This window comes from Symphalangus syndactylus, chromosome 5, assembly GCF_028878055.3.
Source record: "Symphalangus syndactylus isolate Jambi chromosome 5, NHGRI_mSymSyn1-v2.1_pri, whole genome shotgun sequence".
NCBI classification, from domain to species: Eukaryota; Metazoa; Chordata; class Mammalia; order Primates; family Hylobatidae; genus Symphalangus; species Symphalangus syndactylus.
In genome coordinates, this window is record NC_072427.2 from 9,769,482 (window position 1) to 9,796,704 (window position 27,223).

The 27,223-nt window shown below is 37.4% G+C and overlaps 1 long non-coding RNA gene across 1 annotated transcript in view; it reads left to right on the forward strand.

Annotated features, from left to right (window-relative positions):
• LOC129482027 (uncharacterized) overlaps positions 1 to 26,419 on the forward strand; it is a 200,300-nt gene extending 173,881 nt beyond the window's left edge. Inside the window, exons 8-9 of the long non-coding RNA XR_010120952.1 lie at positions 13,214 to 13,321; positions 26,199 to 26,419. This is a non-coding gene — a long non-coding RNA (uncharacterized lncRNA). The remainder of the gene's footprint in view (positions 1 to 13,213; positions 13,322 to 26,198) is intronic.
• Positions 26,420 to 27,223: the final 804 nt, after the last annotated feature.

A 27,223-nucleotide genomic window follows, 5' to 3' on the forward strand; every position in this document is an offset into this window, starting at 1 on the left:
AGAAATTGTCATTTGCATATGAAAAAGACATATTTATTGATGCTTTTGACTGATGTACATTTTTCATTCAGGAATGCTCTTTTCATATCACTCATATACCTTTGAATTTCTCTTTGAAAACTCTATGCTACAATTCTTTAAAAGATTTTCATGTGTATGTCTACATAGGCATACACATAAATAGCCATCAAGAAAGCTTTTCATTTTTGGTTTCTTTTAATAATTTCTAATTTGAAAATTCAGAAACTTTATGCTTCCAAAGCCACTTGTGATAAACAATGACTCTCTATATTCTTTCTCCCATCCATAATCCTATAGCTAAAGTCCTTTCCTTCCAGAGAAGAAGTCATGTATTTCTGTCTAACCATCACGTAATTGAACTAAAGATTGTTCAGGCTCCTGCTATGGTAATAGTGGCAGACAATTTCATTTACTTCCCTTTTTTTTAAAAATAGCTTATCATTTTGCTAATAAACACATTTGGGGAAAACAGGAATCACTACATAATCCTGGTGTAGACATTTGCTTTACGAAATTTTTCTCATGGAGGGAAATATGGCAGAGTTTAAGAACAAGTGCTTCAGCACATAACTCAGAGGTCCCTCTTCAGGGTCTCGATTTTGCCAGCCATGGATTTACAATGAGTTGCTGTGATGAAACAGACACCATGGTTTAGCTACCACCTTCAACAAAGGGAAATGCATGGATATGACTTTTTCTTGGTCTCCTTATTTTTCTCCTCTTGCTCCAGCCTTCAATAATTCCCACATCAATTATTTTTTGTTATGAAACTCGGTTGAGCTTATGAAACAAAGTGAGAAAGTTGAAACTGTTTTCCAAGAGTTTTCTTAAAATGTATTAGAAAACCATTCTTAGCTGGGCCATCTAATCACACCCATGAGCATTCTCTTTTTAATTAAGCAAGTTAACTTATTTGGCATTTATGTTTTATGCATGAGAACTCCTAGCTTTCAGATTACTTCATTTTCAGGCCATGTAATTCAAAAGCAGAAAGATCCATAGAAACATCTTTATCCAGGTTGTGTTAGACAATATCTTCGCCAGAAGAGAAAACACACACATGCCCAAAGGATCTGCCCAAATTAATCAAGACCGAGATTTTGCATTTCTATGAGTTTTGATCAAGGAAGCCCTGATGTTTCATTAAGGGAGAGACATTTTATTAACTAAATTTCTTCTATAAACCCAGATGTCAAAATAATGTGGACAGATACTTAACCATACATGATTAACATTGGGAGAGAAATATCTATTTTTATAATTTATATATACTTTTTTTTTTAGTTTTATTTATTAATGTATATTTTAGATGTCTGCTCAGTGCCAGGCACTATGCTAAGTGATTGGAGAAAGTAAAGACAAGTGAAGCTTAGTTTTTGGTCTCAGGAAATTACAGAGGAAGCTGACATAAGCCCAGCTGAATCTAATGCAATGTCAAATAAGGCAGCATGGGAGAGGTAGAAACCAAGGTGCATGGCCTTCTAAATGGATTTATTACTCAGGTTGCGAGGTAGTTGAAATAGTGGTGACAAGAAAAGCTTCAGGGTCAGATTGTCTGAATTTAAATCTCAGCTCTACCAGTTACTAGATGGGTAACTAGGAAACTGAAGTTTCCTAGTCTGCTCAGATACTTAACCATACATGATTAACATTGGGAAACTGAAGTTTCCTAGTCTGTGAATGGGAGTTGCAAATAGTTTCCACCCTTCTCCAACCACTTACCATAGTGCCTGTCACTGAGCAGCCATCTAAATATATATGAATAAAAAAAACTACAATAGAAGTGTATGTAAATTATAAAAATAGGTATTTCTTACTCAATGTTAATAATGTGTGATTAAGTGTCTTTCTATATTATTTTGATGTCTGGGTTTATAGAAGAAATTTAGTTAAGAAGAAGTGTCTCCCTTAATGAAATGTTGGGGTTTCCTTGTCCAAAACTCATAGAAATGCAAAAATGAAGCTTCACTTATCTTCACCTTTTCCAATCACTTAGCATAGTGCCCAGCGCTGAGTAGGCATCTAAAATATATATGAATAAATAAAACTACAATAAAAGCATATAAAAGAGTACAGTATGGATAAGAGTGGGGGGTGGTGATAATGGCTCTACTTTATGAGACCTACTTAAGATCAGAAAAAAAAGTAAGCAACTCTCCCCAAATGAAAGGGGAAATAAGACAAAATAGAGTTCTATATATACCAATAAAAGCACTATCAATTTTAGTGTAGAGAAAAAAATCTGGATTTGATGGCGTGGTATTCTGCAGTGCTATTAATTATTTCATTCAAAGTTGTGAACATTATAGTATCATGAAAAAGGCTGCAGATATGTAATAAAGTATGAAGTTTCTTCTGTATATCATACAATTTCATTTTGGTGTTGAGCATTTGTGAAGTCGGTGCTCTCAGCGGGAGTGTATTATTCACTTGCTAAAACACAACTGTAAATTCATTAAAGGTTTCTAAGTAGAGTAAAGGTTATGCGACAGAAATATGTAATTTATTTATAAAATATTTAGATAAAGTAGTAGTTAAATCTTAACTCTTTGGTGCAATTGGTTTATTAAATGTATCTCATTTGATTTTGACTTATAAAGATGAGCCCTAACAATTTACACTAGCCTAATGAAAAACAGCAAAGTAGGTCTTTTTTGAATAACACTTTACTCTTCATAGTGAAAGACTCCCTTAGTCTTTTGGAGAAACTTTTCCTGGTGTGATTTTATATTTTAGGAGGTTTCACCATGTCAAGTGAGCCTGTTTTTACAAAGTATCAGCAAAACAATTCAGAGCCACAAAAAAGAGTCTAATTTTTTTTAAGTATTCAGAGTACACTGTCAATGTACCATTTCTCCCTCTTTCCCACAAAGCACAAAATTTATGTCACTTGATTTCACCAAATATTCTTTTCATCTAATCATTTAAATGATCCTTGGTACCTCTGTTAAGCATTAATGCATTTTGCATTACTTACCGTCAATAGCAATCTAAGGTATTCTAAACTTAATTTTAGGTTTGGTCTCTTTTAGTAATAGGGAATAAATATTGCTGCACTATTGTCAGTGTTAATGCAAATAATAGAAGCCTTAGTATATCCACTGACAATCCATTAATACTCTGGTCAACTTGATTAACATTGATTCACCGTACACATGGGTTGTTAGAAAATCTATGTTGTATGTGGTCAGTAACAATATAATTACTTACTGTAAACATGTCCAGAGATCTGCTCTATATTTCATTATTATTACCACAGCTTATTCACATGAAATTATGGTAGATCTTCAAGTCCACAGTCTTTGACCACAGACCCAAGCAGGTGTTTGTTTAATACTTTGGTCAAAGATCAGTGAGTTAAAGGTTAGGCCAGAGAGAGTGAGAATAGAGGGGTCATCGCACTTGCAGGAGGGGGTGAGACTTGATCTTCTTGGGTCTGGAACGGTCGAATCCCAAGGTCACCCATTAGTGATCCTGCCTTTAAGGACTGTGAGATGTCAACAATAAATTCACCATGCCAGAACCTTTAACCCTCTTAATGCTGTGAACACCAGGAGCCAAGGCTAAAACCCAGAAGCAATGGACCTAGGGAGAATTATTCACACAATTGTCTGAGGGATGTGGCATTTATGTCCTTTAGGCTTGCCTCTGTTAAAGCAGACAGCTAAGAAAAAATGTTAATGTTGTTTGATGTTCAAACTTTGCAGACAAACAATACACCCATGCATGGGGTGTAGACGTTATACAAATATGGTGCAAATAGCATTGTTGAATTGTCACATTGTCATTCTGAAAGGAGTGTATCCAAGTAACAGAGATTCATAATGTAAGATTTGTTCCCTCTCCACATATAGAAATAATCAATTCATTAAAGATAATGGAATTAACATGTGATGTTAGAATATTTCTTTCTTAGTAAACGCAGGATTAACATGGGGAAGACAACACATTTTAAGAAAGCCTAATGCTAAGATCTCAAACATAATTTTGCTTAACATACAAATCATTCCATCAATTAGTCAACTCTAAATTTATTGTCAAGGTTCACGTAGCATGGGCAAAGACAGCTTACTGTGCTTCTGTGAACATTGTTAAAGTGAGTGTGGAAGATTCCACCAAGTGGTAGCTGTGTCATAAACTGAAACCTTCTGGGACCAATGAGCATTTATAAGTATTTTCTGCGTGTGTTATAATTATTTCTGAAATTCAATCGAGCCCCGCCCCCCCGTAGCTATCTAGACTGAATATGCTCAAATTTAAATTATTTATGAACATCCTGTTCAAACACAGATTTAAGTTCAACCCACTGTTGAGAAGCAGGTTTTCTTTAATATGCCATTAGCAGGACTATGGGACGGAGAAAAATAAGGAAAGGCAGTCATTACCTACAAAGCAAGAGTCATGTTATGGTCCTGAAAGCAGTACCTAAAAGGAGGCAGAATCAGGACCAAGACATGAGTGACGAATTTGCGCTATGGCGAATCCCTTGCTTTTGGAAATGGGTTAGAATACTGAGTGGCAACATTAATTTGTTCTTAGTCTTATTCCCACCTCTGAGTTATAGACCACCTGGTTTTCCTGTGGTATTAGCATTTATTAAGTCCAGTATCATTCTTGAACAGGTGTCCCAATTTAGATGATAAATTACGTGGCCACTCTACCTAAAAGTATGTTTGAGTACATCGTGGTGTAAAAGCAGTGGCATACATGCTAAGTGCTGGCTGGCTCGATACAAAGACGGCAGAGATTCTGCCACGGACCTAAGGAATTTACAATATAGTATATGGCAGAGATGGGACCTACTCCAAGTCAGAATGTTCTGGATGTAAAGTGCTTTAGAGAGAAAAGAGAAATTAATCCCAATCAGGGTAATTCACCAAGGAGCTAAAGCAGTAAAAATAAAGTAGGGCTTAGAAGGAAGCACATTGATTGGACTTCAATACAAGGTCCGTGAAGGAGAGGGAGATGGGCCAGGTCACCATGACTGGGCTATGTCGTGGGAACTCCAAGCACTGATTAAGGTATTTAGACCTGTGCTATAAGGAGCTGGGAGTCTAAGAGTCAGATATCTGTTTCAGGGAGATATTGCTTTCAAATATATATATATATTTGAGAAGGAACTATTAGAGAATGTTTAGGAGGCCACTGTCCAGGCCAGGGAGAGAAGCCAAAGGCATTTATTTAGCAGTTTTACAGTACTAGGTTTGTCAAATATGCTATCTCATTTAATATTCAGAACAAGTTTATGAGGCAAGTATCATCATCATTATCATCATCATCATCATCGTTATTATTCCTGTAATTCTTTTACAAAGAGACAAACAGTATTAAGGAGGTTAAGTTACTTGCCTGGGTTCATAGTCAACCAGTGCAGAACCTGAGTTTGAATCCATTTCTGCTATGATTCCAAAACGCTTGCACATTCTAGTATAACATCGCACTATCTCTCTGGAACAGAGATAGAACTTAGCGCCAGCACACATTTTGAGGTATCTAAATAGAATCCCTGTTTCATTATTTCAGGCAAACACTACATAACACATCTGTTTTGTGCTCTATCAAATTCAATAGAAGAAGTGTATGATTTCTTTTTGAGGAAATAAAGTTTACCTAGCCCCTATAAGGAGGCTTCAGAAAACTAGTAGAGCACAATCACTTGATTTTGTGGGATATTTGAATTCAATGTGCTTCTGAACAAAACTTCACAAATCACAGGTATATGCAACATCTCTGGTGAGCCCAAGAAAGTAAATGAACCAAAAGTTCCGGGATGAGGTATGAAAACACACGAAGGTCAAAATGTTTTAAAATGGCAACTTTCAGACTCAACAGTTAATTCCTTCTGTCTTGTCTTCATTTCCATTACATGAATCAAACAAAAAACAGATAAGATTTTGAAGCAACAACAACAAAATTCAAAGTATCTGATACAGCAACCTGAACAAAACAGAAAAGAAAAACAAGAAAACCCTTTCATCTGAGCACATTTAGAGCCATGAACTTAACAACCAATGGCTTCTTCAAGAAAGCTGGGAGGCATTCATTTCTATGTATTTCTGTCTAGGGGCATAGAGCAAAAGGGAAAAAGAGTAGGACATTTTGGGGTACTTTGACCTCTTGTGAAAATTTAATAGACATTTCAAAAATGACCCAGAAAGGTAATCAATTAGAGCCCAGCTCCTGGTTAGGTTGGAGAATATTTAGCTCGTCTTACAAATGGGCTGCCGGTTCTCAGGCATACGGTGAGTGATGCTGGACGCACCTGTTTATTTTGCTCTAATTACACAAGAGTATATTTTGGGTTGGAATCATTAGCTCCAACAAATGAAATCCCTATTTTTATTCAAGTAAACACAGAAATGTTTAAATGATTCTGCAAAATGAGGACATGCACCAAAGACAACAAAATTATGACAACAAATTATGTAAACTTTTTAAAAAATCTTGTTATATTTTTCCCTGAAACTAGAACATCTACAATATGTTTCCATTTTGGTAATGTGTGCATTGTTGTTGCTTTTTTTCCCCCAACTTCCAACATCCTTTGCAAATAACACATTTTTTTCTAAAAATAAGAAATGGCTCTAAAATGTAGAGGAAAAATATGCTTGTCTAACCATAATTTTTAGAAAAAAAAAAAAAAAAACCCAAGCTGCTTTAAAAACTGAAAGACAAAGAAAGTATATTTCACTATAAATTATTCATTGCACTCATTTTGGATCAATATTTATAGATATTCACAGGCTTTTTATAAAGCTTGGGAGATTCTTTTAAATGTCATAATTTCCTTCTCAAAGCCAATGTCAGAAGCACAGCTTAGCGCTGACAATAAATGAACACTTGAGGTGCATGCCCTATTTTTTCCATCCTTTAGCATCAGGGCAGCTGGAAACACTGTGGGTTTCTGCCACCATTCTACCAAAACACTCCATTACTGACCTACTTCATTCTGCCAAGTGGTTGCATTTTATAGGAACAAATAAACAAAGAAACTGGTCATCCCTTCCCATTGAATGAGAACAGAGATGTGACTGCTACGATGATTCTCCATTGAGGAATTTGGGGCAATGATTTTTGTATTCAATCCCATCAACTCACATTAAGTGAGCAATAAGGGTTCCTAGAAAATATGGTTTGGGGGAGACCTAGTAACATCTCACAGCTTTCTGGAGAATGGCTTCTTGCCTATGGTCTGCTGGGGACAAGCCTGAAGATGAGGCTTAGAAGATAGAGGGGCGTAAATCAGAGAATGTCCTGCCGATCAAATATTACCTGCTTCACTCCTTTGATGCCCCCAAGAACTCAGATTTCTCTACCGTGAAAAAAATATCAGCACCCACAGGGCTGCCTTCTCAGGCTCTCTGCCAGGAGCATTGTTACAGTGAGAGAAAAAGAGGTTTAAAAACTGCCACAGTGAATTCACCTACCCTGTTTAAGAAGCAAAAAAAAAAAAAAAAAAAAAAAAAAAAAAAAAATTCTCTTTGCACCATCAGAAAAAATGTTTTATTTGCACCTTCCTAATTAGGACAGTAGAAATAGTTTAAAACTATTAAAATACAATATGAAAACAGAATTTTTAAAAATTAGTTGCCCTTCTTAATGTAAAGCAATGGGGTGAGAGAATTTGTAAATTCTAAGTATAACAAAAAATCAAAGAAGTCATCACAGTTAGTTTTATTGGCTGCACAAACAATTTTGCTTTTTATTACATTGAAGAAGTGGAGCCAGTGAAATGGTGTATTTGTTAATGGTTTTGTAGGAATAAAAAAAAAAGTCTAATTATCAAAATCGAGATCTCAGCACAACCAGGTACCCTCATCTGGGCCTTGCAACTCTTGGTCTTTCTGTGTCACAAATGGGTGCTCTCAGAACAATAGTGGGGCTTTCAAAGGGCAAGATAATTCAGCAACCCAGCCAGTGTCAGTTTACATTGAATGCTACCATGAAAAGCTCTTGCGCCCTTCATTCTTGATCTTAAAATGATCACTTCATTAAAATGGTTCTTTTCAATAAATGCATTGCCTTCCCAAGTAGTAACAGCCATTCAGTCCCTGACTACATTAGAGTGTGTAATCTAGAATATTTTAAAAATGATTTTAGCTGCAACATGCCTTGCAAGTCTTCAGGCTGAAAGGCATTACATCACTAGGAGCAATCATTAATATCAAATATTACCTTTAGACAAAAAGTACTATCTGCAAACTTGGATGCTTATCAAAAGAGTTACAGCAGCTCTTATGGAAAATGACTGATGGTAATCCGAGGATGACTTTTCCCGAGTGGGGCACAGGCCACGCTCTAGTGAAGAATAAAGCATTTCAGCTCTACTTATTTTTTCTAATCCACAGATATGTCCCCAATTGCAGCTGATTTTTTCTCTTTCTTGATCAAAAAGCACACCAACTTGGGGCCAATGCCAATAAACACCCTTTCTATTTATATTTGAACTGCCCTGCATCTCCGGAGAGCTCTGATGCAGTCCAAGATCTTACTTGAAGCCTGAAGCCATTTCCTCAGAGTCTTTCTTACAAGACTCCAATGCCTCAGTGACTTTCTGCATCAGCAATTCCATCTTTGGGGCACGAAGATTGATTTTCTTTCTCCCTGCGAGTGAAAGTCCAGAATGTGTGCCCCCTGCATACTATCCTGAGAGGCAGACAATACAACCACCAGATCAACTTGAAAAACTCGTCGGGGGGCCCTCCAACCACCTCTGCGCTTCTCACTAGGTTAAGTGCTCCATATATCAATGAAGGCAAGACCCACTCACCCCAGTTCCCACCAGAGCTGCATACCGGAGTTATCTTTAGCTGAAGTTTTGTAACGCTCCACATCTCCTACATAGAAAATCTACACACAGCATCTCAGTGCATGCATGAACATTCGGGATGCAATCTTGAAACTGGGACCTGAAAATCACATACATCTTGGTCCAGGGCTGAAGTAAAAATAAGGTGCTTTGCTTGATTGATTAGGAAATCATTAATGTGGTCATATATATGTGTGCTTTACACATATTTGGGGTCTTTTTAAATACTCAAACTGAGTTAACAGATAAATGAGTTGCTTAAAAATAAAAGAATTTTTTGTTTTGTTTTGTATTTTAGAACTAGAAAAGTTCCCTTTTAAAGCAAGCTTGATAATTTCAGGAAAATATTTGAATTTTTAATTAAAACAGATCGGGAAAAGGCAACATTGATGAGCATCAACAATATATCTGTTTGTAATAGATTATTTTCTGTACTTTAAGAAAGTACTTTCTGTTGTATGCAAGAAAGATTGAGAACTAGGACAGGGTAGAGGAGGTAGGTGGGGAAATTCAGACATATAATCTGAACACACATGAAGTAGAGTAGCCAGGCTCTACAAACTTTTTAAAGAGTGACGACATTACTTTCCCACATGCAAATTAAAGTTGTTTATTGTTGGCAAGAATATGAGAGTCATAATATGGCACTCTTTCTAAGTTCTACATCTATATAAGCAAAATAAATAATAATGATTGGAACCCAAATTGGTAGAACACTCAAGTTATTTTAATCGCTATTAGACTATAATGTTAGCTAGAAAGGGCATTTGTCATTTCCTCATTATCATTTGCTTATTGAAATTTTCTAGAAGAAAATTGCAAAAACCTTCACGTCATTCTTCGAAAAACATTAAGCAAACAAATATTGCCTTGAACCAAGGTATAAAAATTGGTGATTTAGCTTTTTTACATAATCCATACAATAACTGAAATTTGATTACACTAGTATGACATTTCAAATTTGAAATTTAAAAATTTAAATTATTGCAGTGTGGTTTGTCTTTAAAACCATCGTCTATAACACATATCTTTGGAAAAGTGACTGTTATATTTTCTGGTGATATATTAATACTACGTGTGCTTTGTTTTATTTGCAGATGATGTATTTTATTTGATATTTTGTTCTCCATACTATAATCACTTTAATACTTTCTGATACAAATTGATCTATAAGTTGCCAAATAAACATTCTTTATCAGATCACACATATAACATTCGTTTAGATCTTGTTTATCAAGACATCTTTTACAAAATCCTGTACATTTTCAAAACATCCTATTGAGATAAAATTCGAAGAAAGGATTCTTAAATGAAAGAGATAACCTCTCCAATGTCTGAATATTTAAGCATCAAATTCCTGTAAAAATGTATCATGGTTGTATGAAAGCACATAACCTTATAAAGACTAGGTACACTTATCTTTTATCTCACATAATAAAAATAAATAAAAGACCAGAAGAGATTCACTGTCTCTCTACTACCCTCATTAGCAAAAATCTGGCAAGCAAACTATCACAAGTAATGTTATTTAACAACATCTTTTTTTTTGGTGGTAGGGGGTGGTGGTGAAAGAGCACATTGAAATGATATATGTCAAATATTAGTAGCCTTTTTAGAAGTCATCGCCCATGGCCCTTAAACCCTTACAGATGGCAAATAAGGTGCAGAGCAAACGAAATTAAGATGATAGTGTGTTGACAGGAGCAGGCAGATTCCAGTTTTCATCCCTACAGACAACAGGAATGACATCACATCTTTTCAAACTGACACATTAATGAATTTAGCAACACCTGAACTTTTCTGGCAAGAGACACCTTTGACACCAGCAGGTTCTTTCGTGTCAGTAATAATAGGATTCTGTATCATTCCCCGACTCCATAGTTGATGGCAGAATTACCTTTTGGGCCCTAACAAGTTGACAGGGTTTCATTTTGCTTCCTCTTTTAATGACATCTTCTTTGCAGGTGAACTGGAGATGTAATGACTTCCTTTTTTGTCTTGGAGGATTCCTAAATGTCATTGAGAGACCCAAGACATCTCAATCTCACTTAATGCAAACGGAAAACCAAGGGTTTTTAAAGGTGAAATGGATCTTGCTAATGAAGAAGTATCACTCTTCGTGGGGCATGCAGCTTGTTAGTTCAAGTTAGGTGAGTGTCACAGGTTAGGGTTCAAGCATGACGTGGGGTGTGACTAAAGATGTCATCTTTTATTTATCCAGCTTTTAGAAAACATAATTGAATGGCTGGGCAACAAAAACAGGGAATCCTTTCTGCATTTGGGATCTAAAGAGAAAGCTAATGAGCTCTTGCCTTAAAAATATGTGATGATGGGGTCCCAATTATGATAAAGTTTAAATATGTGAACTTTAAATACGTGAACAGTAAAATCACACTGTAAATACAGCTGCCTTATTCATGGGGACCAGAAACTGAAGTTTTCTGTTTATCTTAACTCTGCAGTGATTTTATTTTTCCCATGAGTGTGACTCAGTAGTTACGTAGTTATCCCTTGGTTTCATTTGCCTTCTTTTCCACAATAAAAAGGCAAGAAAAACAATACTTGTAGCTATCATTAGTTTGCAAAATGGTCATGAAGCCCAAAGAAGGATGAGGAAACTCCTCTCAGACTTAAAAACTTGGCATCGTTAGAACTTCCTACACATTGAAATCATATAGAAATTCTCTGTTTGCTGTCTTTTTTCCAATTTTACTTGTCTGGCTGGTCACCATTTGGGGGAAATATAAGAAGGGAAAATCCAATTCACACAGTGACATAAAATCCATTGTGGGTGAATAAAGCCATAGCTCCCCAGCAAAACCAGACTTAAATGGGGAAGTGCTTGACCAGCACAGAGAGGGTTAAAGAGACACTGTCTCAGCTGTCAGCTCATGGTCACCCTCAAATGACCAAGATATGCATAAAATAATGTCCCATATTATTAAATGATAATATTTCCAACCAACCTAAACTAATTAGCAGACTGTACTTGGCTTGTGACAGCATTTTGCCTTTCCTTTTTTTTTTTTTTTTTTGCCTTAAAATCTATAATTGCAACAGCCAAAACTTTTCAGACCCAGCAGATTCATTTGAGAAATGCAAGATCTAACCATCTTAAGAGAGGGCCATCCTAGCAAAGTAGCTCCTCTCTTTCTTTTTTTTCTAACTTTTCAAATCCATATAATTAGAAACAGGTTTACCCATCACCTTTATGAAACAAAAATTATTCATTAAAAGATGAGGATGGTTTCTCAATGGAAATACTTATATGAACCATGGCCCCCATGCCATTTTAGGAAAAACACGCAATTACACTTGGTTATAACAGGTAAAATAATGACTTTTTCACCTGTCAATTGCTAGCTTAAAATTCCCACACATGTAGGCCATTTCTGTTTCATCTGTTCTTTGAATTTCAGCTGCTTTGCTTTTCAATGCCTCCGTTTCACTGGTGTCTCCTTTGTGTCTGAGACTCTCACACTGGGTTCTCCCTCTTTGGTGCTGGGCTTTCTTTTCACAGTGACATTTCAACATAAACAGTCAATATTCATTACCTCAAAGGAGACTTCCCTCCTATTGCTGACCAATTAAATACCAGCTGAGATAGGCAGACAAAGGTAAAAGGAGCTGTAACACAAGACAGGCTTAGAGCATAGTTTCTGCTCCCTTAAAGGAAGAAAAATTGTAATCAAAACAAAGAGAGCTGGGGATTTAGGGACTATCTCTATCCAAGAGACACAATTCCGCGGGATATTATGGTTCCCTATCTTTTCATCTGGCACACTGCAGAGTGTGGGGGTTTTGTATTATTTTTGTTGTTGTTGTTTTTAATAATTCACCACCTTGCATTTTTGAGGTTTCACTGAGAAGGACAATCAGCCCTTAATTAGTTCCTGACTGTAGATGGCCATATTGGCATAGGCTGTTTTCTCAGATGCTGGTGGACCTGACCTTTATTTTCTTATTCTGCTGCCTAATTTGATTTAGCTTGATTTCTGTATTTCTCCACCACACAAGAGCAACTCAGGAGGCGCCACTTAGAACATCTGTTGAGACTGAGCCCTTTCTGCTGAACTCTCCACTGTATCGGGAATTGCTGGGAATGGCTGTGAGACTCAACTGAGTCGTCTGAACTGTGTATTCACTTCAGGGAAAAATATAAAAAGAGGTTTTCATATATTTCCTTGAATCATTAAAGAGCTCAACTCCCTTCCCACCCCTTCTGCCCCTCCCTCATACCCACACACTCTCCAGGATACACAGAAAAATGTAGGGCACTAATAGAGCTGTTTTCTTAGGAAACGTGGATATGGCTTTTGTTGTTGTTGTTGTTGTTGTTTTAAATTCTGCAAATTTCAAACTATTTCTTTGTTTCTTTTTCAGAATTCTGGGCAGTAGGCGTGTGCCAAGCTGGAAGACTTTTTCTCCTCCTAAATGAATCGTGCAGTAAATTGGGCATTTGGATCTTTCCCTTGTGAAGCTATCTCACAAGTAAGCCACTTACTGCACCTTTACAGAACATTCCCCATTTCAGCAGCAAGGGATCATAGAGGGTGCTGATTTTTACATTCAAAATGCACCCTGGATTTAAAGGGCTATAACCCAAACTTCTATCAGGACTTCTATCCACGAATTCCACATTTCCTTAAGGACTGATTTAGATAAAATTATCATGCAAACAGTGACCCTAAAGCAGAAGGTTACATATAAATAAAGCACACACACTCCATTCATTTTCAGAAACTTACATATGCATTCTAGCTTTGTCAGCAACTCTGAAAGCAATTGCATTATTCCTAAAACAAACAAAAGTCATTCTAGACTGCAGTCTCTACTCAACTTCTGTTAGAAATAGAATTAAAATAGTGATCAATACTCGAAGCAATGCATAGTCCAAAATACGTGTGTCACATTAATTAGCTGTTTGAGAGAAGTGATATCCCAGTTTAATTTTCTGAGAGTCCCTCATGAATTATTTCTCTGCTTTGTCTTTTGAAAATGAGTGTGCAGTTAATACAAGATGGTAAACTTTTATTTATCCGGATGTCCTTTATAAAGAAAAAAAAAAAACTTTAGCTCATAGGAATTGTGGTCCCCTCCCCTCTATCCCAGTTCCTAAGCCAGATTAGGTGAATTTAATCATCAGAGAATTTTATTTTTCATTTGTGCTTCTAGCAGCTAGAGGGCACAAAAGAATGCTTTTACCTTGCCTTGTCTTCTTTTTTTTTTTTTTTTTTAAATCACTCACTGGAACTATATAGACTTAGAAATAAACAAAAATACTGGGGAGGCTGGTGGATTTCCTGGCACCTTCCTTCCTCAGACGTCAGTTTTCATATTTTCATTCCAACAGGGATATAAATTCCAAATGACAGGAATATGTGAAAGTGTATAAGAACTTCATCTTCCTAAAATAAAGAATAAACCCCCAAAGAGTGAGAGACTCAAAGCGAGGCAAAATTATTCCAAGTTTGGTCCATTGTTACGTTTCTGAACTATTTTGTAAAGCTCTTTGTTCAAAAGCAATCTAAACACACATTTAACCTTTTTCATTCTAGCATCTTAAATATTAATGTTGGTTGTGATTCTGCATTAACAACATCTATTATTTTTGCACTAATAAGAGGCTTACAAGAATAAACATGAAAGGCTTGAAACAACCTTCCTGTCAATTAAGAAAGTCAGTAATACTTCAAGCGAACACTTTCTGCAGATCTCAGCAACTGCAGTCCGTGTAGGAAATGCACGCTTCCAGCCACAAAAAAAGGCTCCGATCCACGACTATAAGTTTTGCAAACCATCTCTCACACACACTTATACCCACCCCGCCCCATCTTGTAAAGCTAGCTACCACTACTCAATAGTAAAAGGCATTCTTTTTGGACCATTTATTTGAAAGCATAATAGTTTGGCGTTTTCCTGCAAGAAACACTAATAAACCTCAGGAGGAGTCACATCTGTTGCTGTAGTACAAAATGGGTTGGGCCTCAATAGCATAATATATATAAACACTTTTTCCCCCTAATGAACTGTACCACCCCCTTAGGCATAAATGAGTTGGATCTGGATTGAGTGCCATTTGCCAAATTGTAAATTGCCTACATTTATTTTGGGAGTGCACTAAACAGAGTGCTAATTGCCTTGTTTAGCACTTTCCTTTCTTTCATTTGCACTGGTGTAAAATCTTAGTAAATTAACTCAAGGCTTTTATTATGTAGGTAGCATTTGAACAACCAAGAATTAGTGAGGAGGCAGCATGAAAGGACTGATAAAAGAGGAGTTGGCTCTACCCATAATGCCATTTATATGTCCCTTGAATTAAAAGGATGGAATTAACTTTTAATCCTTGGGCTTTTTAAATAGCTGATGTTAACACAGAATGTATTACGCAGCCATTTTATTCAAATTTGCTCACTCAAAATGGGTAGACTGTTAACAACCATGATCGTATGGGGAAAGTGCAGCTAGCTGTATTCATATACACAAGTGTATATATTAAGATTCATTCCAAATAGCAATTTATGCAGTTGCAGTCAATTGCATAGTCAAGATTCCAGCTTATTGTCAAAGACAAAACACTCCAAAGTCATTAACATCCACTGCTGTGCAGTAGCCTATGTAAAATGAGTTGGGAGTCTCGTTGCCATTCTTAATGGACAGGTGTGTGTTTCAGAAAAGCCATTACCAGATTTAGCATAGCACAGAATGCATGCTGGTGGTTTGACTGCAGAGGATAGAGGCAAAATAGCCCCCAGGGCTGAAGGGCTTGTACTCCTACAGGTGGCCTCCTGTGAGGGGATTGTCCAGGTAGCTGTGGAATCTCACAGATGCGGGGCTCCTGGGATAAAGAAAGACTTTTCTGTTCTCAGTGTGCTTGCTTCCACTCTTTTCATTAGGTTTTCCAGATCCTTTCGAAACCAGGGATAAACTCCCCATTTTTTCCTTTCAAAAGAAAAGAAAGTCTGTTGCAAATGACGATTTAAATGGAAAGCAATAAATACATCCGTCATCTTTGTTTTCTTTATACCTTTCTGTTTAAAAATCATAAAAGCTGTGTTTAGATAGAAGTCTGCCTACATGAAAAACCAAATGATAAAAAAGTACGCTTCAGTTCCTTCTTAACATTTGTATTAACCTCCCATCCTTAGAGATCTGCAGGTAATTATGAAGAAACTAGAGAAGAGTCTTTCCATGATGACAAACTCCTTGGCTTGTAGGAGGCTCTTCTAGGCCTTTATGTTGGAGCATGTTAACTTTGGAAATGTTTTTCTGAAAAGGCAGAGTTCATGTTGCGGGGATAGCAGGGAACACATGTTTTCTAGTTCAAGATAAAGGCAATGGAAGAAAGTTTTGGGGTGGCGTCTGTATGCAGAAGGGCAATCAGTATTTGCCATATTGAAGGTCATTGTAAATCCAAGTGGAAAGATAAGTCAAGCCTTAACAATTTTATCAGCAGAAAAGAAAGAGTATGTATTTGGCTTTAATATTCCCTAAAATCCAAATGGTCTCAAAGTAATTTCTTGATAGGTAATGCATTCATAGTAAGAAGGACTTTGAAGTCAGGCAGACATATGTGGATCCCAGCCTGACCATTGAACTCTGATCTCTGGCGAGGGACTTCGGCTTTCCGTGTATCTGTTTCTTCATCTCTAAAATGGGAAGGTAATACAAATGCATACGTGCTATTGTGTGAATTATATGACAATGCATTTAAAGTGTCTAAAATGTAATACGCACTCAGTAAATGTTAATCCAACCTCTGATCCTCTTTTTATCTTTGTTCACCTCTAATCCCACCTCTTCATTTAGGTAATGAAGAAAACTCCCTGCTTAGATATTAGAAGATATAGTAGTATAATTACTTTTGTTTTATTAATGCAGGGCTTAACAAAAAAGTACTCCCCTATATAATATCTGAGGGAAGAATAAATTAATAATAAAAAAAGTTAATCAATGTTTTAACATTTTAACTGGAATAATACTAATAAAGGAACGATGCTGTGAGAATATGAGTTGCCAATATCACTTAATATTAATCCACCCTCCTTCCCACTCAGACTCAAAAGGAGCTGGCAGTTTTAACTACGTGTATAATTATAGAAGACATTTATTTTATATACATATATATATATATAATATATATTATACCAGCAGCTTTGTGATGAAACATGTTTGTGAAATTTCCAGAACAGAATGACTTGGATTCCTACACACTTCTCTGGATGCCATGAGGTCTAGCTATCACTCAACAGCAAACTGTGGTTTTATATAAGTTTTTCATGAAATAAGACAGGATTTAACGTATTTCCAAAACTAATTTATTTGCCAGGAAAACAAAAAGATGGCACAATGACAAAACTTTAGCTGATTTCCCATTTAAATAGATAGCATATTGACACATGAAGGCTGGAGACAAACCAGAGAGGAGAAGGCTGAGAGAGGATATTTTAACTTATGTGATTTATTTTAGGTTCTTCATAATATAAAGTATTTTCTAATTCAGGGTGATTGCCATTTTTAATAGGAAGACTTAATAGTAGTCCTACAAAATAATAGTCCCATGTGAAATAATGTAGGCTTCTCTTAAGTCATACGGGAATGCATTTATTGACTAATCCTTGATTAGTGTTAAACTGTGCTGAAGATTGGTCTTTAGGTTCCCCTCCAAGGAACTGATTCCGTAGTTATCAGTGTGAACACTTACACTAACAGGAGCCTTGGCCAACCAATTCAGAAAGGGGGCATTTGGTTTTCCATGAGTCCTTCACAAAGGGCAGAAGCAAAATGCTAGTCATCTATTCTTTAATTAAAGAAACGGAGAGTCTGACTAATGAGAGATGTTTCTACCATGTCCTTCCACTGTGTTTTTCTTTCTTAAACCCTTAGGCAAATTGTCTAGAACTTAATCTTTCATGCTTCAAATTATTCCTTGAACAAACCCATAATTTGTAGGGGTTTGCATTTTAGCGTGTAAAAGAGGTAAGGGTACTTCCGATTCTCCATTGCCTAGTTTTTCTCCCCACTCATTTCTTTGATCTAATCTGTGACATTTTAATCTATTATCAGGTACTGATAAAAAGGAGCTTTAATGGAAACTATTCAAATAGATGAGCCTGGGTTCTTTTGTTTAAAGAAAAATGTGTTCTTTGTGGGTTATTTGCCCATTATATTGAATGTTATGATCCCTGGGATCCCTTCTTTTTGTTTTTTGATATCCATAACTCTCATGGCTTGCAATCCACTTCCATCTTGAATAAACTTGCCAAAGGTTCAGTGAGTGTGTAATTAGCTAACTGGCCTTGGCACGTGGAATTTTTTAAGATATAAAATGACCTCAGACATTCAAAATTTTGGAAAACTCAAATAAAACTATTTGGTTTTAAGAGGGAACTCATAAAAATTGGCAATAATGAAATTGAGTACAAAAGTGTTGTGCATGACTTTTCACAATTATGCCACCTTTCTTGTGAAAGATGCCACCAGTTTATCAATAAAATCTTAGTGTAAGGTTGCAGTTACCTAGTATTTATCCAATTTGTAATGGCCTAGGCTGTGTGTGTAATACAGTGTTAGTTTTCATTCGTTGGAAACATTCTGGCCATGAAACCTTAGCAGGACAATACTTGCTAATCCAGAGTAAAGCCTGAAGGAGAGAAACAGAAAGCCTCATCCATTACATTCTCAGCCACCATCATGAGATCAAAACCAAATATACTCTAGATAGATGATTCATCGGGCTAGTCATGAAATATAAAGCTTCTCACAATCCCAGATGTTTTCTGAGACATATCTAACCGTGCGCATAGTAGAGGAGAGGCCTGTCCTGCAAGCTCGGTTAAATACTAAGTCAATTGTGCCAAGAAACTAATGTGTAGAGACTGGAGGAGGCTAGCAGTTTTGGTAGTATTGTTTCTAATAATAAGACGAAGAGGTCTGGCACATGCTCATTTCTATCTGCATAGAATATACTGCCCATTCTAACTACTATGCATAAAAGATCTGTACATGTGTCTTCAAAATCTTAACAATATTTTCCTTTCTATTCTAGGAACCGGAGCTAAAAATACTCAGCTGATTTTTAAAATAGAATTTATAGAAGCTCTTTAACTGAACTTGTTGCTTTAAAAAAGTTTGCTCTGTTCTTCTAGCAGGAGTTTACTAAGAAACGAGAGGAAGCCTTAAAAATGATTTAATTGCATCTTTTCTTATTAGTATTATTTCGTATTAAATAAAACATTTGCTATAACCCAAATGTTCAACTCAGAAGACAAAGTGTCATGCAACCCAAATAAAAATTGTGTTTATGGCCGGGTGCAGTGGCTCACGCCTGTAATCCCAGCACTTTGGGAGGCCGAGGTGGGCGGATCACGAGGTCAGGAGATCGAGACCATCCCGGCTAACATAGTGAAACCCCGTCTCTACTAAAAATACAAGAAAAATTTAGCCGGGTGTGGTGGGGGGTGCCTGTAGTCCCAGTTACTCGGGAGGCTGAGGAAGGAGAATGGCATGAACCCAGGAGGCGGAGCTTGCAGTGAGCTGAGATAGAGCCACTGCACTCCAGCCTGGGTGACAGAGCAAGACTCTGTCTCAAAAAAAAAAAAAAAGAAGAAAAAGAAAAGTATGTTTATAAAGATTCCAGTCACATGCAATGATATTGCCTGAGGAAAAACATAACGTCATCCAATTTATGTATTATGACATTATCTTGACTCTATAAGGAAGAAAAATGCAAAGATAATTAGAAGGAAATGGACTGGGCCACACAAGATCACATTGTTTGATCAGGAAGCTAAGATTGTGTGAACTTTTGTCCACTTTAATATACTTTTATCCATCATGTTTTTATAATTTTATGAAAATAGTAAACAAATGAAGGAAAAAAGTATTTTTCACAATGGTTGCTCACAACTGTTTATTTGTGGAGATGGGAACACAGTTAATGATCTAAGAATGAAACACCCTATATGTCCACCTGTCCTCGCCCCTCACCTCTTTGTATGTCCAAGATAATACAAAAATCAATCAACCAAAGGAACAATAGCCTTGGAACCTAACAATGGGCTCCTTTTCTGAATGAGAAACAAGCTGGGGATATCTTCATTTGTTAGCTTCCTTTTCTAGGGAATGGTATGAATGATTATATTTTAGACTTGCAGAATTCCTTGTTCTCATATTTCATTTGGAAGGTAAAAAAATAGAAATTCTGTTTCCACTTCCTACTTGCTTGCAAGCTTTCAGTTCGCAGAGCTCTTTGCTGCTGACATTCCCATGATCTCTCCCACCTTCTAGAGTGCACACCCTCCCACACCCACTCACACAGAATCATCTGGATATTTGGGTGTGCACTCAGCAATTTAGCTTTTCCTTTAATAGCATACAGATGGTTCTTGGTGTTTTTAAACAAACTTCTCAAACAATATTGGTGTTGCATGAATGACTTCATTCCCAACTCTCTGACTTCATCCTAATCCATTCTCCAAGCAAGTAAGCTAAGATTCAGTGTGATTAAGCCACTCTCTGAAGATCACAAATCAGCCATGTAGTCCGGGCCAGAATAAACTCCAATGTTGTTTCTGTTAAGAGATACTAGTCATTTTTAATCTACATGGGTAGAGAGATTCTCCTCTAAGTCATAAGTCTCAACAATGCACAATTAATGAATATTAGATAGTATGTTCATTGGCTGAGCTTTGAGGTGTTAAGAGTTCTCTGCCCACCATTCCGAAGAAAATTAAGCTTATTTGAAGGATACATGGTCTCTATTAGTAAAGAGTTAAGCACAGCTTATGAAAGTAATGATATTGTCATTCGTCCCCCTGGTTCATTCTAAGGACTGCTTTTCTGTTGTTGTTTTTCTTCTCCTCCAATTGAGAGATTAACCTGGTCCCAATTGAAATGGCAGTCCATATCATACCTTTCCTTGATCTCTCAGCGTGGCTAATAACAGCTGGGGCCTGCCCAGCAAGCGTCTTTATTTTTTCTTTATTGTTCCAGACTACAAACCCGTGAACCTTCAGCATGTTATGTACTTAACCATGGTCAGGTTGATGTCATTATTTTCTGATTGTCCGGGAGCTCCTGGGGTACTGGCCCATATTGACAGAGAAAGGCTGCCATGCTCTTTGTAGGGTAACCTCTGAAAAAGAAGCCACTCAACCACCTGCATGTTTAGCCTAGAGCTGTGACATTGCACTAGGCCAATTGGTACGCTTCAAAACACGCATTAGCACCACTGGCGCTAGTGCATCTCGCTTGTTAATTTTCACTTGGGCCTGTTAGACAAACCTTCTCTGGGCCACAAGTAAATGCTTGACAGAGCAGATTTTTAAAGATCTTTGCAAGAAGATCTGGTATGTCCGGGTCACTGTGTGCTTTGTCTAAATCTAAGCACAGCTATTTGTTAGTCTCCCCTGCCCTCTTTTAGTATTTTTTTTTTTTTCCCTGTTGCCTGTCCACATGTCTAACTAACTAGCCAGACTAGCCTATAGCAGAGAAAACCAGGGACATGAGCACAGAATGGCAAGAACAGTGGAGCAAAGTGCTTCTCTGCGTGAACCATCTCCACACTTAGCTTTTACAATCCTATAAAAATTGGTCTACTTGTTATCAGTTCAGACTGGAAAGCAGGCAACAGCCCTCCATTGCCTCGGGCTTTGATGTAAGCACCCCTGACTATTTCTGTTTAAACTCTAGCGGATGGAAGACACCTATAAAGATATTAATTAGCTCCAGTTGTCACCAGATGTGGTTCCCATTCTCTGAGCCAGCTCTGAAATACTGGAATTTTTATTAGGCAAGGTAATGTTTATGGCTCTCATTAAAGTCTGAGTCATAAAAGACTGAAGAGGAGATTGGTGGGGAGTGGGGGAGAGAATAGTTTCCTCTTTGTTTATTAACTTTCAAAAATCCAGAAGTCCTGTGTTTCAGACTTGAGTGGCATGTTAACTTTGAGGGATTTGGCAAGATTCTTCTAAGTGTTTACATTTTGAGGAAACCTTTTGAGTTGTACTACATAAAATGACTGGTTTGTGTCAGAATGATGTTACATTTACATGCTTAATTATAATAATGTCAGCCATGTAGCATTGCACCACGCAAAAAAAATCAGTACTAATTGTTATTGGACTGGATACTAACTTATGGGATATATTATGACAACAGAAGGAATTTATTGTTTATTCAAAATGGGCGAACAGCACTTCATAACTGTCAGGGTGGGGTGGCAGTGAAAGAGAAACAAAATCCAAAAATACCTTCTGAACACTTTCTTCCAATGCCTTCCTCCCTGTCAAGTTACTGCCATGCCTTTATGACTCTTAAGAAATACTTCAGCTAATTTTTCTCTTGGATAAAAGAAATAGCAATAGCTAAAACCTGCTCAGGTCTACGAACCTATTTAGAAAAAAAATCTTAATTTGAGAAAGATTTGAAGGCCAACATAGCTGCTCAGGTTCCTTCAAAAGCTTCCCTGACCTCCTTCTGAAGCTACTCTCCCATCAAACCTACAGGCATAATAAGGCCCGCAGAATATTTCTGACGACCCACATCATAATCTGTGGTCTGGGGTCTGCAAATGGAATATGTCTTCAGCTTGAAGTCCTCTGATGACCACATCAATGCTTCGATTTACAGTTTCATAAGATCTTTGGAGATTTTAAATGATATTCAGAAATATGCTTATGCATTTTTAAAAGGTTCTTTTTTCCCATCTGAACTCTTTTAACAAAGGTATTACACTAAGTACAAAAGCTGTCCAATTTTTTCCAACCTTTTGGTTCCTTCTAAAACACAGTCATTTTGTTAGACATTGAAAATGTCTTGATTTAGTTGTCTTGCTATTTTGGGCCTGTCCTGCCCCCTGCAGTGGTAATAAGGATGGGGGTTCCCGCTGGGCCCTGAAGAATACCATTTCACGGCCGCCACAGAGCTGGCGGCTTTTATTTATGGAGCCAAGAAAATGAATGGGTATTAGTGTCCAAACATTTCAACATGCTCCCGCGGCCATGCACAAAAGGGACTGATTTGCAGCAAATTTCCACTTATTTTCCAAAAGTATTTACCTTGCCGAAGCTTGGCTGATCACTATAATGGCATAGCCGAGGGGGAAAAAAATGACCATTTCAGAACCCAATTCATATATATATACATATATATATATATATATATTTCTGAACCTTAATCGTGTTCTACTTCTTCTGAATAAAGATAATACCTTTGGTTGCTAGGCTTTTATGGGCATGTGGATAACTCTAAGGTGCTGGGGTTTGTAGTTCTCATTGTTGTTTTAAACAAGAAAAGAACTAGCACAAACAAAGACAGTTCACATCAGTGGATTTAGGCTACACATAAGACAGCATGCTGCCAGTGCCCAGGTCATCTTTGTACACTCCCAAAGAGTAAGGCCAGCATTTTAATGCCTAAAATTTGGGCCAGGGATTGAGGGCTAATGTGTTCTATAGCTGTGCTTACTATTTTAGACCGCAGGCACATGGATTCGTGGGCAACTCTGAAATGCTATGCAATTACTTTACCTTTTTCCATTGCGCAATTCACTCACTCAGTCAACAAATATTAGTTGAGTACCTACTATGTCCCAGGCACTTGAAACCTGCCTCCGAAAGATGTTAATCATTGCTTTAAATGGGGCTTCCTGGGGTCTTTGCTCAGGAAGTCAATGTCTTTTGTCCAGACAGACATCTCAGAGACCTCCCCACTTCTCCATCCATTCTCCAGCTCTGTCTCCGAAAAGGGCCACTCCTCATTCTTCAATTATTGAATTGCTTGTTGACCCCCGAACCTTGGTTCACTCTTCTTAGGACATAAGAAAATCCTTTGCTCTCAATCTACAAACCAAAGTTCCTGCTCCTCAAATTCCAGCCAAAACAATTTATGACCAATCCTCAAATCCCTACGATATGAAGTCCCATTTATTAGAACTCCTTTAACATGTTTTCCTACTTCTGTGCCTTTATGTGTGCATGGACTAGTGGATAGTAAACCATCAGGAATGAATTGGTGCCAATTCACAGTCCTCAAGACTTGTGTGCACTTTACACATAGTAAGTGCTTTCTGAAAGGTGAAGGGACAAACCATGCTGAAAAAAAATGAGATACCATCATCTCATATATTCCATTGTCTTTTTTTCCTTTTTAAAAAATATTCTGAAACTCCAAATCCTGTATGACACTGTCCCACTCCATAAGAAACAAAATTTACAAGTACAAAAAGATGTGTAGATTTTCTCTTCGTGTTCATTCAAAACCTATGTGTGCTTTTCTAACATTTACATTAATTACACCATGGCTGTAAATCTCCTAGCCTCTCTTCACCAATGTCACCATTTTATTGCACAGATTTCTATTCAGAACAGTATGACAATCTCAAATTACTTACAGAAATCTAGCCATAAATGGCTAAAACTTTGTTTACTATATAGGATGTTATTATAGTGTAGGAAACATGAAATAAATGATAGAAACAAACCAGTAATTATTTCATCCTGGACCCATTAACTACCAGCTGTAGGACTTTGAGCTGTTTACTTAGTTCTCTATGCCTCAGTTTTTCTCATCTGTAAAACTGGACTAATCATAGCTACCTCATAAAGTTCCTGTGTAGATACAGCAAGTTAATAAGTAAAGCATTTAGAACATGGAACCGGCTCAACAAACATTGATGTTTAGTTCATATTCTGGAACATATGGCTTTAATTTACAATAGACACTTCCAGTTTCACTTGCAGTCCTGAGTAAGAGATAATAAAAGTCCCTCAGGCGTATCTTCTCCAATCAAAGCCGTTTCAGCACAGGCTACTGCACTGCCTTTCCACACAAGTTTATTTTTGGAAGAACTTCTTCCAGCAAATTTCATCATGTAGGCTTCTAATTCCCTGGGCTCAAGGGGTTTCCAGTCCCGGGTCACTGCTTGGGCCACTCCCACTGCATCCAATTCTGCATCATAATCTACTCAACTGCCAAAAGGCCTTTTACCTTTAGATTGCCAAACGGGTGCTCTGTAGACCAGCCAATCAATGGCTGTTTCAGCCAAGCTTTTTCCTGAGCCATATGGTTCTCTTAGGCATCTGTGTTGGCTTCTGCTGTCTTTCATAAAGAGGAGCATCCATCCTCTATGGGTTTATTTCATGGCCAGAGTTCCAAAGATTTTTTGTTTTTGTTTTTTTCTAGAAGGCCAGATAAGTTATTCTAGTTTAACTCTGCCATTGACTGGTGTCATTACACCACTTACTTCCTATTTCTGGGTCTCAACTACCTCATATGTAAAATAAAATTATTGACTGAGAGGATTATATCCAGGGAGTTGTCTACATCTACATTTTCGGAGCTTCAGAGTTCATCTTTAGGGAGAAAATAAAAACCTCAACCTCAGAGAAACCTCTCTCTAGATTTTCATGAATGAAGCTGGACGTGTTTGTGATGGAGAGCTGCCATGCTAACTGTCAGCATCTTGGTGTTGGGCAGGCTGCCTTGTTGTCTTTTACAGTGTTGGCTTGGTGGGGGCACAATTGATCAATCAAGCACCAAGGTCCAGAATGTCAATTATCGTACTGTCTTCTCCTTTCTCAGATGAAGCAGCATCTCAGAAGCATCCCCGAACATAGCCAAACAAGAAACCTACATACAACTTTCATGTCACAGCAAATGAAGCTAGGAACATAACAATGAATCAGACACAGTTTAACCCTCAAGAAGTCCATGGTCCAATAAGAGAACTCCATGTAGAAATAAACAATTTCACTATAGATTGATAAGTATGAAACTATGTGTGGGCATTTGAACATATTTACCTAGTATGTGTTGGAAGGGGGATGCAAGAGTAGGAGACGGGGAGAAAGAAGAACAAAGTGTAAATGTGAGCATGGTTCCTTTGGGAAATGCTGGCAGAAGCAAAATTAAGCATGTTTTTTGTTTGTTTGTTTGTTTCGTTGTTGTTGTTTTTGAGACGGAGTCTCACTCTGTCGCCCAGGCTGGACTGCAGTGGCGCGATATTGGCTCACTGCAACCTCTGCCTCCTGGGTTCAAGTGATTCTCCTGCCTCAGCCTCCCAAGTAGCTGGGATTATAGTAGGCACCCACCACCACACCCAGCTGATTTTTGTATTTCTAGCACAGATGGGGTTTCACCATGTTGGCCAGGCTGGTCTTGAACTCCTGACCTCAGGTGATTCACCTGCCTCGACCTCCCAAAGTGCCAGGATGACAGATGTGAGCCACTGCACCCGGCCACCGTGTTTTCTTGTTTTAGGACTTCTCAGGGCCTTGAAATTGTGACTATGTATTGTGAATTTTAAAAGCTCATTTGCAAAAAATAAAATAAAATAAAGCTATCTATTTGCCTTTTTGTTTTTCAGGTTTGACTGTTGACATCCTGAGAAGTAGTGTTCTGCTGGATATGGTTGGAGACACCCTGCTTTGGTGAGATAATGATGAGTATGAATATAGTAAATAAGTCATAGATAGACAGTCTGATGTCATGCCCTGACACTTTTAATAATAGTACCCTCCTCTAGGGCTAGTAATATAAAGTACTTAGACCAGTGTTTCGCATATACAAATATTTAATAAACTTTGTCATTGCATCATCATTATTATTAGAACAGAGTGGAGACTCACCCATTCTACTAGCAACTGGAATTTGTTCAAGAAATACCTGAGTTGGTTCTTTAACTGTTGAGTTAGATTGTCCAAGTGGAAGGGTGGGAGTCTCAGGGGAAGAGCATGCCAGGCAGAAGCAATAGCACAAGCAGACATCCGGGGACATGAACCAGCAGTAAAGCAGGGGTCCATACATTTAGATAGAGTATGAGTAGATCAATGCTCAAAAACCCTCCTAAAACTAAAAGAAGATTGGAATATCAATCATACTCCACACAGCTCCTTGTAGCCCCTTTACAATAAAGTCCCTGGGGAACAAGTTGCTTCAGTTCATGGCATCAATACCCAAGGTTCATTATTAAATACTATTGTAGTGATGCTTCAAATTAAATCTAGATATTATTCACTGCCACATCTCTCCCCAAATTTATTATTTCCAGGAAAACTCTTAAGCAACAAATTCAGTGAATTGGTACAACCACCATGTTTATTGACACTTTCTAGAAGCTCTACCTTCTCAAATGTTCTTACCGATATGACATTTTTAGTACAAAATACCAACACTTGAGACAAAGGAAATTCCTACTGTTTGTGATATGTTACAAATTTGCTAGCAATTTGTATGTTACACCAAAATCACTATGATAATTACACAAAAATACACACCAAGCTGGTTCTTTTCAATACAGTGTTGTTTTGGAAGAAGTAGTCAAAACCTAGGTCCTATTTTTCAATATGTATTTGTGAGACCAGGCTGCCTTCATGTTGTTCAGCTTCTTTT